Here is a 12,315-nt window from a genome sequence, read left to right on the forward strand (position 1 = left end):
AAAATTACAATAAAGTTCACATATGTTAAATGATTATTCCAAAACAACACAGTAATACAATGACTCTTGTATTAGTCCTCATGAAAGCCAAATTGATAAACACCTGCAAAACAAACCAGAATTCAAATGTGAATTAAAACAGATTACAAAATAGAAAATGAAAACAGAAAATAAAACAGAAAAAGAAAAGAGGAGAAAAGGACTCACCTGACTTACCTGGAAGGCCACCGAGCCCAGCAGCAGCCCATGGCCCAGCGCTACTTCGCAGCCCAACACCCGCCCGTGTACCTCTTCGTGCGGATAAGGGCGAGGAGAGCGTCGTCTCCTTCTTCGCCACCGTCGATGCACAGGAGGACGCCACGACAACGACGAACTCCACGTCCCGGCCGCCATTCTGGACCGCGCGACCGACGACGACCCGCCTCGACCCTATAAATACTCGGCCGAAGCTTCCACCGCTCGTGTTCTTCTCTTTTCCCCAATTCATCAAACCCTAGCCCGTACAGTCTCCGGCTATCACCGCCGGTAGGGACCTCCCCGAGCCCCGGCGTGGTCGCCATCGTCTTCACCACCCTCGACTTGCTCCTCCTGCACAGGGAATCGAGCCGTAGCCTCCCGGAGCGCCGTCGTCGACTTCATCTTCTCCGACGGCCGGAGCAGAAGATTTCGGCGAACCAGCCATCCCCTGGCCTCGCCGTCACGCGCATCATGCTCAGGGTGAGCCACTCGTGCTCAAGCACCCCATATCCTCTTCAATTTCGCCCTCAATCGTGACCGCCACGGTAGCCTGCGAAGGCCGCCGCTCAGCCTCGCCGGCGAGCGAGCTCCGGCGACCAATTCGGGGCGGCGTTAGTACCAGTAGGTTCGCCTCGACGCGCTTAATCTTGTGGTGTCGTTAGTTTGCCCAGGGAAGCACCATAGCGCCGGCGATCACCGTCACTGGCCGCCGGTGACACACATGGTGGCCACGTCAAACACCACGTGGTCGCCAGCGTGGACACGGCCCACCAGTCATAGACTGTGTGGGTGTTCTGTCCGGGTAGCTTTAACAGTTTCCGTTTAATTTCAAAATTCATAAATTACTGCAAGTTCAAATAATTATAGCAAATCCAATTTAAGTCAGAAAAATATAAATGAGATATTAAAATTCTTAGAAAAGAAAACTCTATCCAATAAAAATATAAAATGAAATTTTTATTTTTAATAAAAATTCAATTGTTTAATACATGTTATTTAAGCCTTTAATTTTAAATTCTAAATACAATTAAAAATTCAGAAATTAAGAAACCATTTATAAATTAAATAAAACCAGTAAACAAATAAAGAAAACATGAAAACTAATTTTCTTTATTTGCTATCCTATTAAATCATTATTAGGGAAATTTAAACCCTAATTACCTTAATTATTAATTCAATAAAAATAATGATATGACAAATTCAATATTATTTTTATTTCCAAGTTATTAATAACTTCAACTTTAAAAATGAAGTTATTAATCATAGAACTATATGGTAAATAGCAAACCCTAATTCAATATGGAATGATATTGCAACCCTATCATTTCATATGAAACCCAAAACCCTAATTCAATTAGGAACCCCAAATCCATTACTTCATATGAACCCTAAAATTGTTTCCAAACCTAAAACCCTAAGTAACATGTGATCATGTTACTTCATTAGTAATCATAGATTCATATCTAGCAACTAAATACTAGTTCAAATCCACATAAAATATGGGAACCCTATCACTACTAATTAGCATCCTATGTGTTCATCTTCATCAGACCTAGATAATTAAGTAGGGTTAACCAAGTGTAAACCCTAGATCCTATTACCAAAGCCATCATCCTTATTCATTCCTATTTAGCATCACACCATTGTGATGAACCCTAACAGCAACCATACCTACTATTTTACCTTACATAACCCTGTTCCACTAAACCCTACTAGTGTGAGATACTTATCCACCATCCTATTTAGGAGTCAATTATTCCTTACTTAACAGAACCAACAGTAAAACCTAAACCACCTCAACCCTAACTGTTATACTTCTTATTATTTAAGAATCATCATCAACCCTGCTTATAAGGACCTATAAACCCTATCTAGCTATCACCAATAAGATGATTCAGTCCTGATAGCAACTTTGTATGAATAATTGCTTAGGATGCCTAGGTCTAACTCAACCTTACAAGCCCTAAGTGTTGATGAATCCAACTAGGTTGTGATCCATCTACCACTTACTCCAGAAACCAATTAAAACCATAGACAACCATAGAACTCCACAGCCCTAATTATCATACTTGTTCTTTATTAAAGAACATGTTCTTCAAAAGTTATTCTTTTGAATTATATAATAAGTAATCATCAACCATGCATTATAGGACTTAAAATTGACAACTGCTCTTTACTTATTATACAGCTACTATTCCTGGTTGTGTATGATTGTTACTATTCATTTTACCACCTGCCTATGATTCTAAAACAACACAACCCTGAATAAGAACCTTGTTTGTGAATCATTCTAAAAGTGCAACACACCCTAAACTAATCATTACCCCTCGCTAATCTTAAATCATCAGGGTTAGGTCACGCTTAGAGCGATTGCATCTCATTCTTATGCATTATTGCATCCTTGCCAACCTTTTAAACATCGTCCTTACCGGACGATGATGCTATTTCAGAATTTGGAGTTATTGCGTATCGAAGACCTTGTCTGCATAATCTTGCAGTCAAGAAAGGCAAGTTCATCACTTGCTCATGTCATTTGAGTATCTTTATCAAATTACTTGCAAAGTACTATGATTATCACTATTGCATAAAAACCAAAACCACTATTTTCATAACTATGAATATGACTATGTGGTGGGCAATGGAACCATGGATTGTGTTGATATGGTGGAGGTTCCATTGCAAGGGTTTATATCCATCTAGGATTAACAACAAATGTCGTCCAGTGATTCTTGTGCCGTAATACCCGTGTTAACCATAAGATCCGGAGTGGGACGGAGTAGTCAAAAGTGTTTCCACCTCTTGTACATCAACGGATGCGCTCTACCGTAGACACTTGTATCTGTCGGGGGCGAGCGGTTGGCTGGGGAAGCCTTAAGTCCCCACGGCATAGTCCGTAGACACTTGTCGCCCGAAGAACAAGCGGTTGGCTGGGGAAGCCTTAAGTCCCCATGGTATTGCGGTCTATGATGGGTTGCAGCTACCGGCGAAGGAGTTTGGTTAACGAGTCCCAAACTGTTGTCATGGTCGGGGTCCACCCGTGAGTGGGAATAATGGGACCGGCGAGGACCCAGGGTCGGGGTATGCAACAAAGGGTGGGTGTGCGAGGTAGCGGAGGAACATGATTGGCTAGACCTTATACCGGGCCTCACACCATAGGAAGTGTGGACGGGTTGCGCGCCCGGTTGGCACCAAGGTTAAGATCTCTTATGGGTAAAGCAACACACCTCTGCAGAGTGTAAAGAACCGTGACCTGTCACTCCCTGTTCCGGGATATGGAACTGCGAATGCGGCCGGAAAGGAGCTCCATGAAGTTCTAGTAAACCGGTGAAGGCTGACGGACATAGTTCTTCTGAATAAAAGCAACCTTTTGAAGAAATGGTTATGAAAACTTGCATTGGTATTAGACTTTCTGGTCTAATGTTGTAGCTAGTGCATTAAACACCTCTTTCCTATAATGAACTTGTTGAGTACGCTCGTACTCATCCCACTCTCAAATCCCCTGCTTAGATATGAAGGCATCGACGGAGGATCTACAGTGCAACTCGAAGGCCGAGGAGTCAACAACTACTTCAAGAGACAGGACCCTGTCAGAGGAGTCAGATATCACATCCAAAAAAGGAGAAAACCTAGTTTAGCCATAGAAGGGAACTAGCTTCCTAAACCTAGCTCCTATTTAGCTAGAATCTATTCTTAGCCTCTATAGCTAGATAAATACTCTACAAATAGAGTTCGTGATAGGATTAGACTACGAGTCGTTCTTCTGGAGTTTATTTGCAGATTTACCTCGTTGTAAAGTAGGAGGTTGTGCTGATCTTATGTAACAGAGTCAATGTTGTAATTCTATAGACATGCCTTGGACCCGCATATGTTTCTGTTGTACCACTCTGAGTGATATAATACTAGTGGAACGGTGTTTCATTGGTGTTATATCAGACTTGCATATTACACCATGTAGTGGTATGCCGGGTCACCACATATTGTCACCCCTCTAACAATTATCAACTATCTTTAGCTTTCCTTTTCTTTTAGGGGATATAGTTTTGGCATATTTAGGGGATTTCGGTGAATGGATTATTTGTCACTCCTCTAACAAATATCAAATTTCTTTAGCATTCCAATATAGTTGGTAATTTTGGTGAATGCACACACTAACTATGAAAACAACTACAAGTACATGTAACTGAATAATGGATTTGTAACAAGGTATCCCTTGTAACAATTCTAGCGCCTGGTGAGCAATGATAAGAATCTGATCGCAATTATACAACAGAAAAAACAACCAGCCATTAGATTAGCTTGCTTCTTCAACTCGATCAGCTGCCTTAACTGCATGTTCATTTTCTTCAGTTCTCCCTTCACTTCCACCAGTTCTGCGTTGGGAGCGTTAGGCATAATCGAAACGGCTCCTCTCTCCGCCGCATTCTCTACAGCAAGTCCCCCCTCCCAAATTGCGCTACCAAAAAGCCCCAATTGATTCCAGCAATTGAAGCCTCTGAACGTACACATCGATCCACTCGAAATGCCTGCATTTCTTCAGGATCTGAAAACAACAACGTGAACCTGATGACGCGTCAAGCACACGCCCGTTGGGAACCCCAAGAGGAAGGTGTGATGTGTACAGCAGCAAGTTTTCCCTCGGTAAGAAACCAAGGTTATCGAACCAGTAGGAGTCAAGGAGCACGTGAAGGTTGTTGGTGGCGGAGTGTAGTGCGGCGCAACACCAGAGATTCCGGCGCCAACGTGGAACCTGCACAACACAATCAAAATACTTTGCCCCAACTTAACAGTGAGGTTGTCAATCTCACCGGCTTGTCAGAACAAAGGATTAAACGTATGGTGTGGAAAATGATGTTTGTTTGCGAAGAACAGTAGAGAACAATGATTGCAGTAGATTGTATTCAGATGTAAAAGAATGGACCGGGGTCCACAGTTCACTAGTGGTGTCTCTCCAATAAGAAATAGCATGTTGGGTGAACAAATTACAGTTGGGCAATTGACAAATAAAGAGAGCATAACAATGCACATACATATCATGATGACTACTATGAGATTTAATTGGGCATCACGAGAAAGTACATAGACCGCTATCCAGCATGCATCTATGCCTAAAAAGTCCACCTTCGGGTTAGCATCCGCACCCCTTCCAGTATTAAGTTGCAAACAATAGACAATTGCATTAAGTATGGTGCATAATGTAATCAACACAAATATCTTTAGACAAAGCATTGATGTTTTATCCCTAGTGGCAACAGCACATCCACAACCTTAGAACTTTCTGTCACTGTCCCAGATTCAATGGAGGCATGAACCCACTATATATCAAGCATAAATACTCCCTCTTGGAGTCACAAGTATCAACTTGGCCAGAGCCTCTACTAGCAACGGAGAGCATGCAAGATCATAAACAACACATATGATAGATTGATAATCAACTTGACATAGTATTCCATATTCATCGGATCCCAACAAACACAACATGTATCATTACAAATAGATGATCTTGATCATTGATGCGTGTAGTTGACACGTCCGTTGGGAACCCCAAGAGGAAGGTGTGATGCGCACAGCGGCAAGTTTCCCTCAGTAAGAAACCAAGGTTTAATCGAACCAGTAGGAGTCAAGAAGCACGTTGAAGGTTGATGGCGGCGGGATGTAGTGCGGCGCAACACCAGGGATTCCGGCGCCAACGTGGAACCTGCACAACACAACCAAAGTACTTTGCCCCAACGAAACAGCGAGGTTGTCAATCTCACCGGCTTGCTGTAACAAAGGATTAGATGTATAGTGTGGATGATGATTGTTTGCGTAAAAACGAGAGAACAGATTGCAGTAGATTGTATTTCAGTATAGAGAATTGGACCGGGGTCCACAGTTCACTAGAGGTGTCTCTCCCATAAGATAAACAGCATGTTGGGTGAACAAATTACAGTTGGGCAATTGACAAATAAAGAGGGCATGACCATGCACATACATATTATGATGAGTATTGTGAGATTTAATTGGGCATTACGACAAAGTACATAGACCGCTATCCAGCATGCATCTATGCCTAAAAAGTCCACCTTCAGGTTATCATCCGAACCCCCTCCAGTATTAAGTTGCTAACAACAGACAATTGCATTAAGTATTGCGCGTAATGTAATCAGTAACTACATCCTCGAACATAGCACCAATGTTTTATCCCTAGTGGCAACAGCACATCCATAATCTTAGAGGTTCTTGTCACTCCTCCAGATTCACGGAGACATGAACCCACTATCGAGCATAAATACTCCCTCTTGGAGTTACTAGCATCAACTTGGCCAGAGCATCTACTAATAACGGAGAGCATGCAAGATCATAAACAACACATAGACATAACTTTGATAATCAACATAACAAGTATTCTCTATTCATTGGATCCCAACAAACGCAACATATAGAATTACAGATAGATGATCTTGATCATGTTCGGCAGCTCACAAGACCCGACAATTAAGCACAATGGGGAGAAGACAACCATCTAGCTACTGCTATGGACCCATAGTCCAGGGGTAGACTACTCACTCATCACTCCGGAGGCGACCATGGCGGCGTAGAGTCCTCCGGGAGATGATTCCCCTCTCCGGCAGGGTGCCGGAGGCGATCTCCTGAATCCCCCGAGATGGGATTGGCGGCGGCGGTGTCTCTGGAAGGTTTTCCGTATCGTGGCTCTCGGTACTGGGGGTTTCGCGATGGAGGCTTTAAGTAGGCGGAAGGGCAGGTCAGGGGGCCACACGAGGGGCCCAGATGACAGGGCCGCGCGGCCAAGACCTAGGCCGCGCCGCCCTGTAGTCTGGCCGCCTCGTGGCCCCACTTCGTCTCCTCTTCGGTCTTCTGGAAGCTTCGTAGCAAAATAGGACCCTGGGCGTTGATTTCGTCCAATTCCGAGAATATTTCGTTACTAGGATTTCTGAAACCAAAAACAGCAGAAAACAAGAATCGGCACTTCGGCATCTTGTTAATAGGTTAGTTCCAGAAAATGCACGAATATGACATAAAGTGTGCATAAAACATGTAGATAACATCAATAATGTGGCATGGAACATAAGAAATTATCGATACGTCGGAGACGTATCAGCATCCCCAAGCTTAGTTCTGCTCGTCCCGAGCAGGTAAAACGATAACAAAGATAATTTCTGGAGTGACATGCCATCATAACCTTGATCATACTATTTGTAAAGCATATGTAGTGAATGCAGCGATCAAAACAATGTATATGACATGAGTAAACAAGTGAATCATAAAGCAAAGACTTTTCATGAATAGTACTTCAAGACAAGCATCAATAAGTCTTGCATAAGAGTTAACTCATAAAGCAATAATTCAAAGTAAAAGCATTGAAGCAACACAAAGGAAGATTAAGTTTCAGCGGTTGCTTTCAACTTATAACATGCATATCTCATGGATATTGTCAACATAGAGTAATATAATAAGTGAAATATGTAAGTATGTAAGAATCAATGCACAGTTCACACAAGTGTTTGCTTCTTGAGGTGGAGAGAAATAGGTGAACTGACTCAACATAAAAGTAAAAAGAATGGTCCTCCATAGAGGAAAAGCATCGATTGCTATATTTGTGCTAGAGCTTTGATTTTGAAAACATGAAACAATTTTGTCAACGGTAGTAATAAAGCATATGTATCATGTAAATTATATCTTACAAGTTGCAAGCCTCATGCATAGTATACTAATAGTGCCCGCACCTTGTCCTAATTAGCTTGGACTACCGGATCATCGCAATACACATGTTTTAACCAAGTGTCACAATGGGGTACCTCTATGCCGCCTGTACAAAGGTCTAAGGAGAAAGCTCGCATTGGATTTCTCGCTATTGATTATTCTCAACTTAGACATCCATACCGGGACAACATAGACAACAGATAATGGACTCCTCTTTAATGCATAAGCATGTGGCAACAATTATTATTCTCATATGAGATTGAGGATATATGTCCAAAACTGAAACTTCCACCATGGATCATGGCTTTAGTTAGCGGCCCAATGTTCTTCTCTAACAATATGCATGCTTAACCATAAGGTGGTAGATCGCTCTTACTTCAGATAAGACGAACATGCATAGCAACTCACATGAAATTCAACAAAGAATAGTTGATGGCGTCCCCAGTGAACATGGTTATCGCACAACAAGCAACTTAATAAGAGATAAAGTGCATAAGTACATATTCAATACCACAATAGTTTTTAAGCTATTTGTCCCATGAGCTATATATTGTAAAGGTGGAGAATGGAAATTTAAAGGTAGCACTCAAGCAATTTACTTTGGAATGGCGGAGAAATACCATGTAGTAGGTAGGTATGGTGGACACAAATGGCATAGTGGTTGGCTCAAGTATTTTGGATGCATGAGAGGTATTCCCTCTCGATACAAGGTTTAGGCTAGCAAGGTTATTTGAAACAAACACAAGGATGAACCGGTGCAGCAAAACTCACATAAAAGACATATTGTAAACATTATAAGACTCTACACCGTCTTCCTTGTTGTTCAAACTCAATACTAGAAATTATCTGGACCTTAGAGAAACCAAATATCCAAACCAAATTTTAGCATGCTCTATGTATTTCTTCATTAATGGGTGCAAAGCATATGATGCAATAGCTTAAACATGAGCACAACAATTGCCAAGTATCACATTATCCAAGACATTTTAGCAAATTACTACATGTATCATTTTCCAATTCCAACCATATAACAATTTAACGAAGAAGAAACTTCGCCATGAATACTATGAGTAGAGCCTAAGGACATACTTGTCCATATGCTACAGCGGAGCGTGTCTCTCTCCCACAAAGTGAATGCTAGGATCCATTTTATTCAAACAAAACAAGAACAAAAACAAACCGACGCTCCAAGAAAAGCACATAAGATGTGATGGAATAAAAATATAGTTTCAGGGGAGGAACCTGATAATGTTGTCGATGAAGAAGGGGATGCCTTGGGCATCCCCAAGCTTAGACGCTTGAGTCTTCTTAGAATATGCAGGGGTGAACCACCGGGGCATCCCCAAGCTTAGAGCTTTCACTCTCCTTGATCATATTGCATCATACTCCTCTCTTGATCCTTGAAAACTTCCTCCACACCAAACTTAGAACAACTCATTAGAGGGTTAGTGGACAATAAAAATTAACATGTTCAGAGGTGACACAATCATTCTTAACACTTCTGGACATTGCATAAAGCTAATGGACATTAATGGATCAAAGAAATTCATCCAACATAGCAAAAGAGGCAATGCAAAATAAAAGGCAGAATCTGTCAAAACAGAACAGTTCGTATTGACGAATTTTATCGAGGCACCAGACTTGCTCAAATGAAAATGCTCAAATTGAATGAAAGTTGCGTACATATCTGAGGATCACTCACGTAAATTGGCATAATTTTCTGAGTTACCTACAGAGAAAACAGCCCAGATTCGTGACAGCAAAGAAATCTGTTTCTGCGCAGTAATCCAAATCTAGTATGAACTTTACTATCAACGACTTTACTTGGCACAACAAAACACTAAACTAATATAAGGAGAGGTTGCTACAGTAATAAACAACTTCCAAGACACAAAATAAAAACAAAGTACTGTAGTAAAAACACATGGGTTGTCTCCCATAAGCGCTTTTCTTTAACGCCTTTCAGCTAGGCGCAGAAAGTGTGTATCAAGTATTATCAAGAGATGAAGTGTCAACATCATAATTTGTTCTAATAATAGAATCAAAAGGTAACTTCATTCTCTTTCTAGGGAAGTGTTCCATACCTTTCTTGAGAGGAAATTGATATTTTATATTACCTTCCTTCATATCAATGATAGCACCAACAGTTCGAAGAAAAGGTCTTCCCAATATAATGGGACAAGATGCATTACATTCAATATCCAAGACAACAAAATCAACGGGGACAAGGTTATTGTTAACGGTAATGCGAACATTATCAACTTTCCCCAAAGGTTTCTTTGTAGAATGATCAGCAAGATTAACATCCAAATAACAATTTTTCAGCGGTGGCAAGTCAAGCATATTATAGATTTTCTTAGGCATAACGGAAATACTTGCACCAAGATCACATAAGGCATTACAATCAAAATCTTTAACCTTCATCTTAATGATGGGCTCCCAACCATCCTCTAGCTTTCTAGGAATAGAAGCTTCGCGCTCTAGTTTCTCTTCTCTAGCTTTTATGAGAGCATTTGTAATATGTTGCGTGAAAGCCAAATTTATAGCACTAGCATTAGGACTTTTAGCAAGTTTTTGCAAGAACTTTATAACTTCAGAGATGTGGCAATCATCAAAATTCAAACCATTATAATCTAAATCAATGGGATCATCATCCCCAATGTTGGAAAAAATTTCAGCAGTTTTATCACAGGCAGTTTTAGCAGTTTCGGGCAGTTTTGTACGCTTTGCACTAGGAGTAGAAACATTGCCAACACCAATTATTTTACCATTAATAGTAGGAGGTGCAGCAACATGTGAAGAATCAACATTACTTGTGGTGGTAATAGTCCAAACTTTAGCTACATTTTTCTCTTTAGCTAGTTTTTCATTTTCTTCTCTATCCCACCTAGCACGCAATTCGGTCATCAATCTTATATTCTCATTAATTCTAACTTGGATGGCATTTGCTGTAGTAATTTTTTTATTTTCAATATCCCTATTAGGCATAACTTTCGATTTCAAAAGATCAACATCAGCAGCAAGACTATCGACTTTAGAAGCAAGTATATCAATTTTCCCAAGCTTTTCTTCAACAGATTTGTTAAAAGCAGTTTGTGTACTAATAAATTCTTTAAGCATGGCTTCAAGTCCAGGGGGTGTGTTCCTATTATTGTTGTAAGAATTCCCATAAGAATTACCATAGCCGTTGCCATTATTATAAGGATATGGCCTATAGTTGTTACTAGAATTGTTCCGGTAAGCATTGTTGTTGAAATTATTATTTTTAATGAAGTTTACATCAACCTGTTCTTCTTGGGCAACCAATGAAGCTAACGGAACATTATTAGGATCAACATTTGTCCTATCATTCACAAGCATAGACATAATAGCATCAATCTTATCACTCAAGGAAGAGGTTTCTTCGACAGAATTTACCTTCTTACCTTGTGGAGCTCTTTCCGTGTGCCATTCAGAGTAATTGATCATCATATTATCAAGAAGCTTTGTTGCTTCACCAAGAGTGATGGACATAAAGGTACCTCCAGCAGCTGAATCCAATAGATTCCGTGAAGAAAAATTCAGTCCTGCATAAAAGGTTTGGATGATCATCCAAGTAGTCAGTCCATGGGTTGGGCAATTTTTAACCAGAGATTTCATTCTTTCCCATGCTTGTGCAACATGTTCAGTATCTAATTGTTTAAAATTCATTATGCTACTCCTCAAAGATATAATTTTAGCAGGGGGATAATATCTACCAATAAAAGCATCCTTGCATTTAGTCCAGGAATCAATACTATTCTTAGGCAGAGATAGCAACCAATCTTTAGCTCTTCCTCTTAATGAGAAAGGGAACAATTTTAATTTTATAATGTCACCATCTACATCTTTATATTTTTGCATTTCACACAATTCAACAAAATTATTGAGATGGGCAGCAGCATCATCATAACTAACACCAGAAAATTGCTCTCGCATAACAAGATTCAGTAAAGCAGGTTTAATTTCAAAGAATTTTGCTGTAGTAGCAGGTGGAGCAATAGGTGTGCATAAGAAATCATTATTATTTGTGGTTGTGAAGTCACACAACTTAGTATTTTCAGGGGTGGCCATTTTAGCAGTAGTAAATAAAGCAAACTAGATAAAGTAAATGCAAGTAACTAATTTTTTTGTGTTTTTGATATAGCAAACAAGATAGCAAATAAAGTAAAACTAGCAACTAATTTTTTTGTATTTTGATTTAGTGCAGCAAACAAAGTAGTAAATAAAACTAAGCAAGACAAAAACAAAGTAAAGAGATTGGGAAGTGGAGACTCCCCTTGCAGCGTGTCTTGATCTCCCCGGCAACGGCGCCAGAAATTTGCTTGATGCGTGTAGTTGACACGTCCGTTGGGAACC

This window comes from Lolium perenne, chromosome 7 (assembly GCF_019359855.2).
Source record: "Lolium perenne isolate Kyuss_39 chromosome 7, Kyuss_2.0, whole genome shotgun sequence".
Lineage (NCBI taxonomy): Eukaryota > Viridiplantae > Streptophyta > Magnoliopsida > Poales > Poaceae > Lolium > Lolium perenne.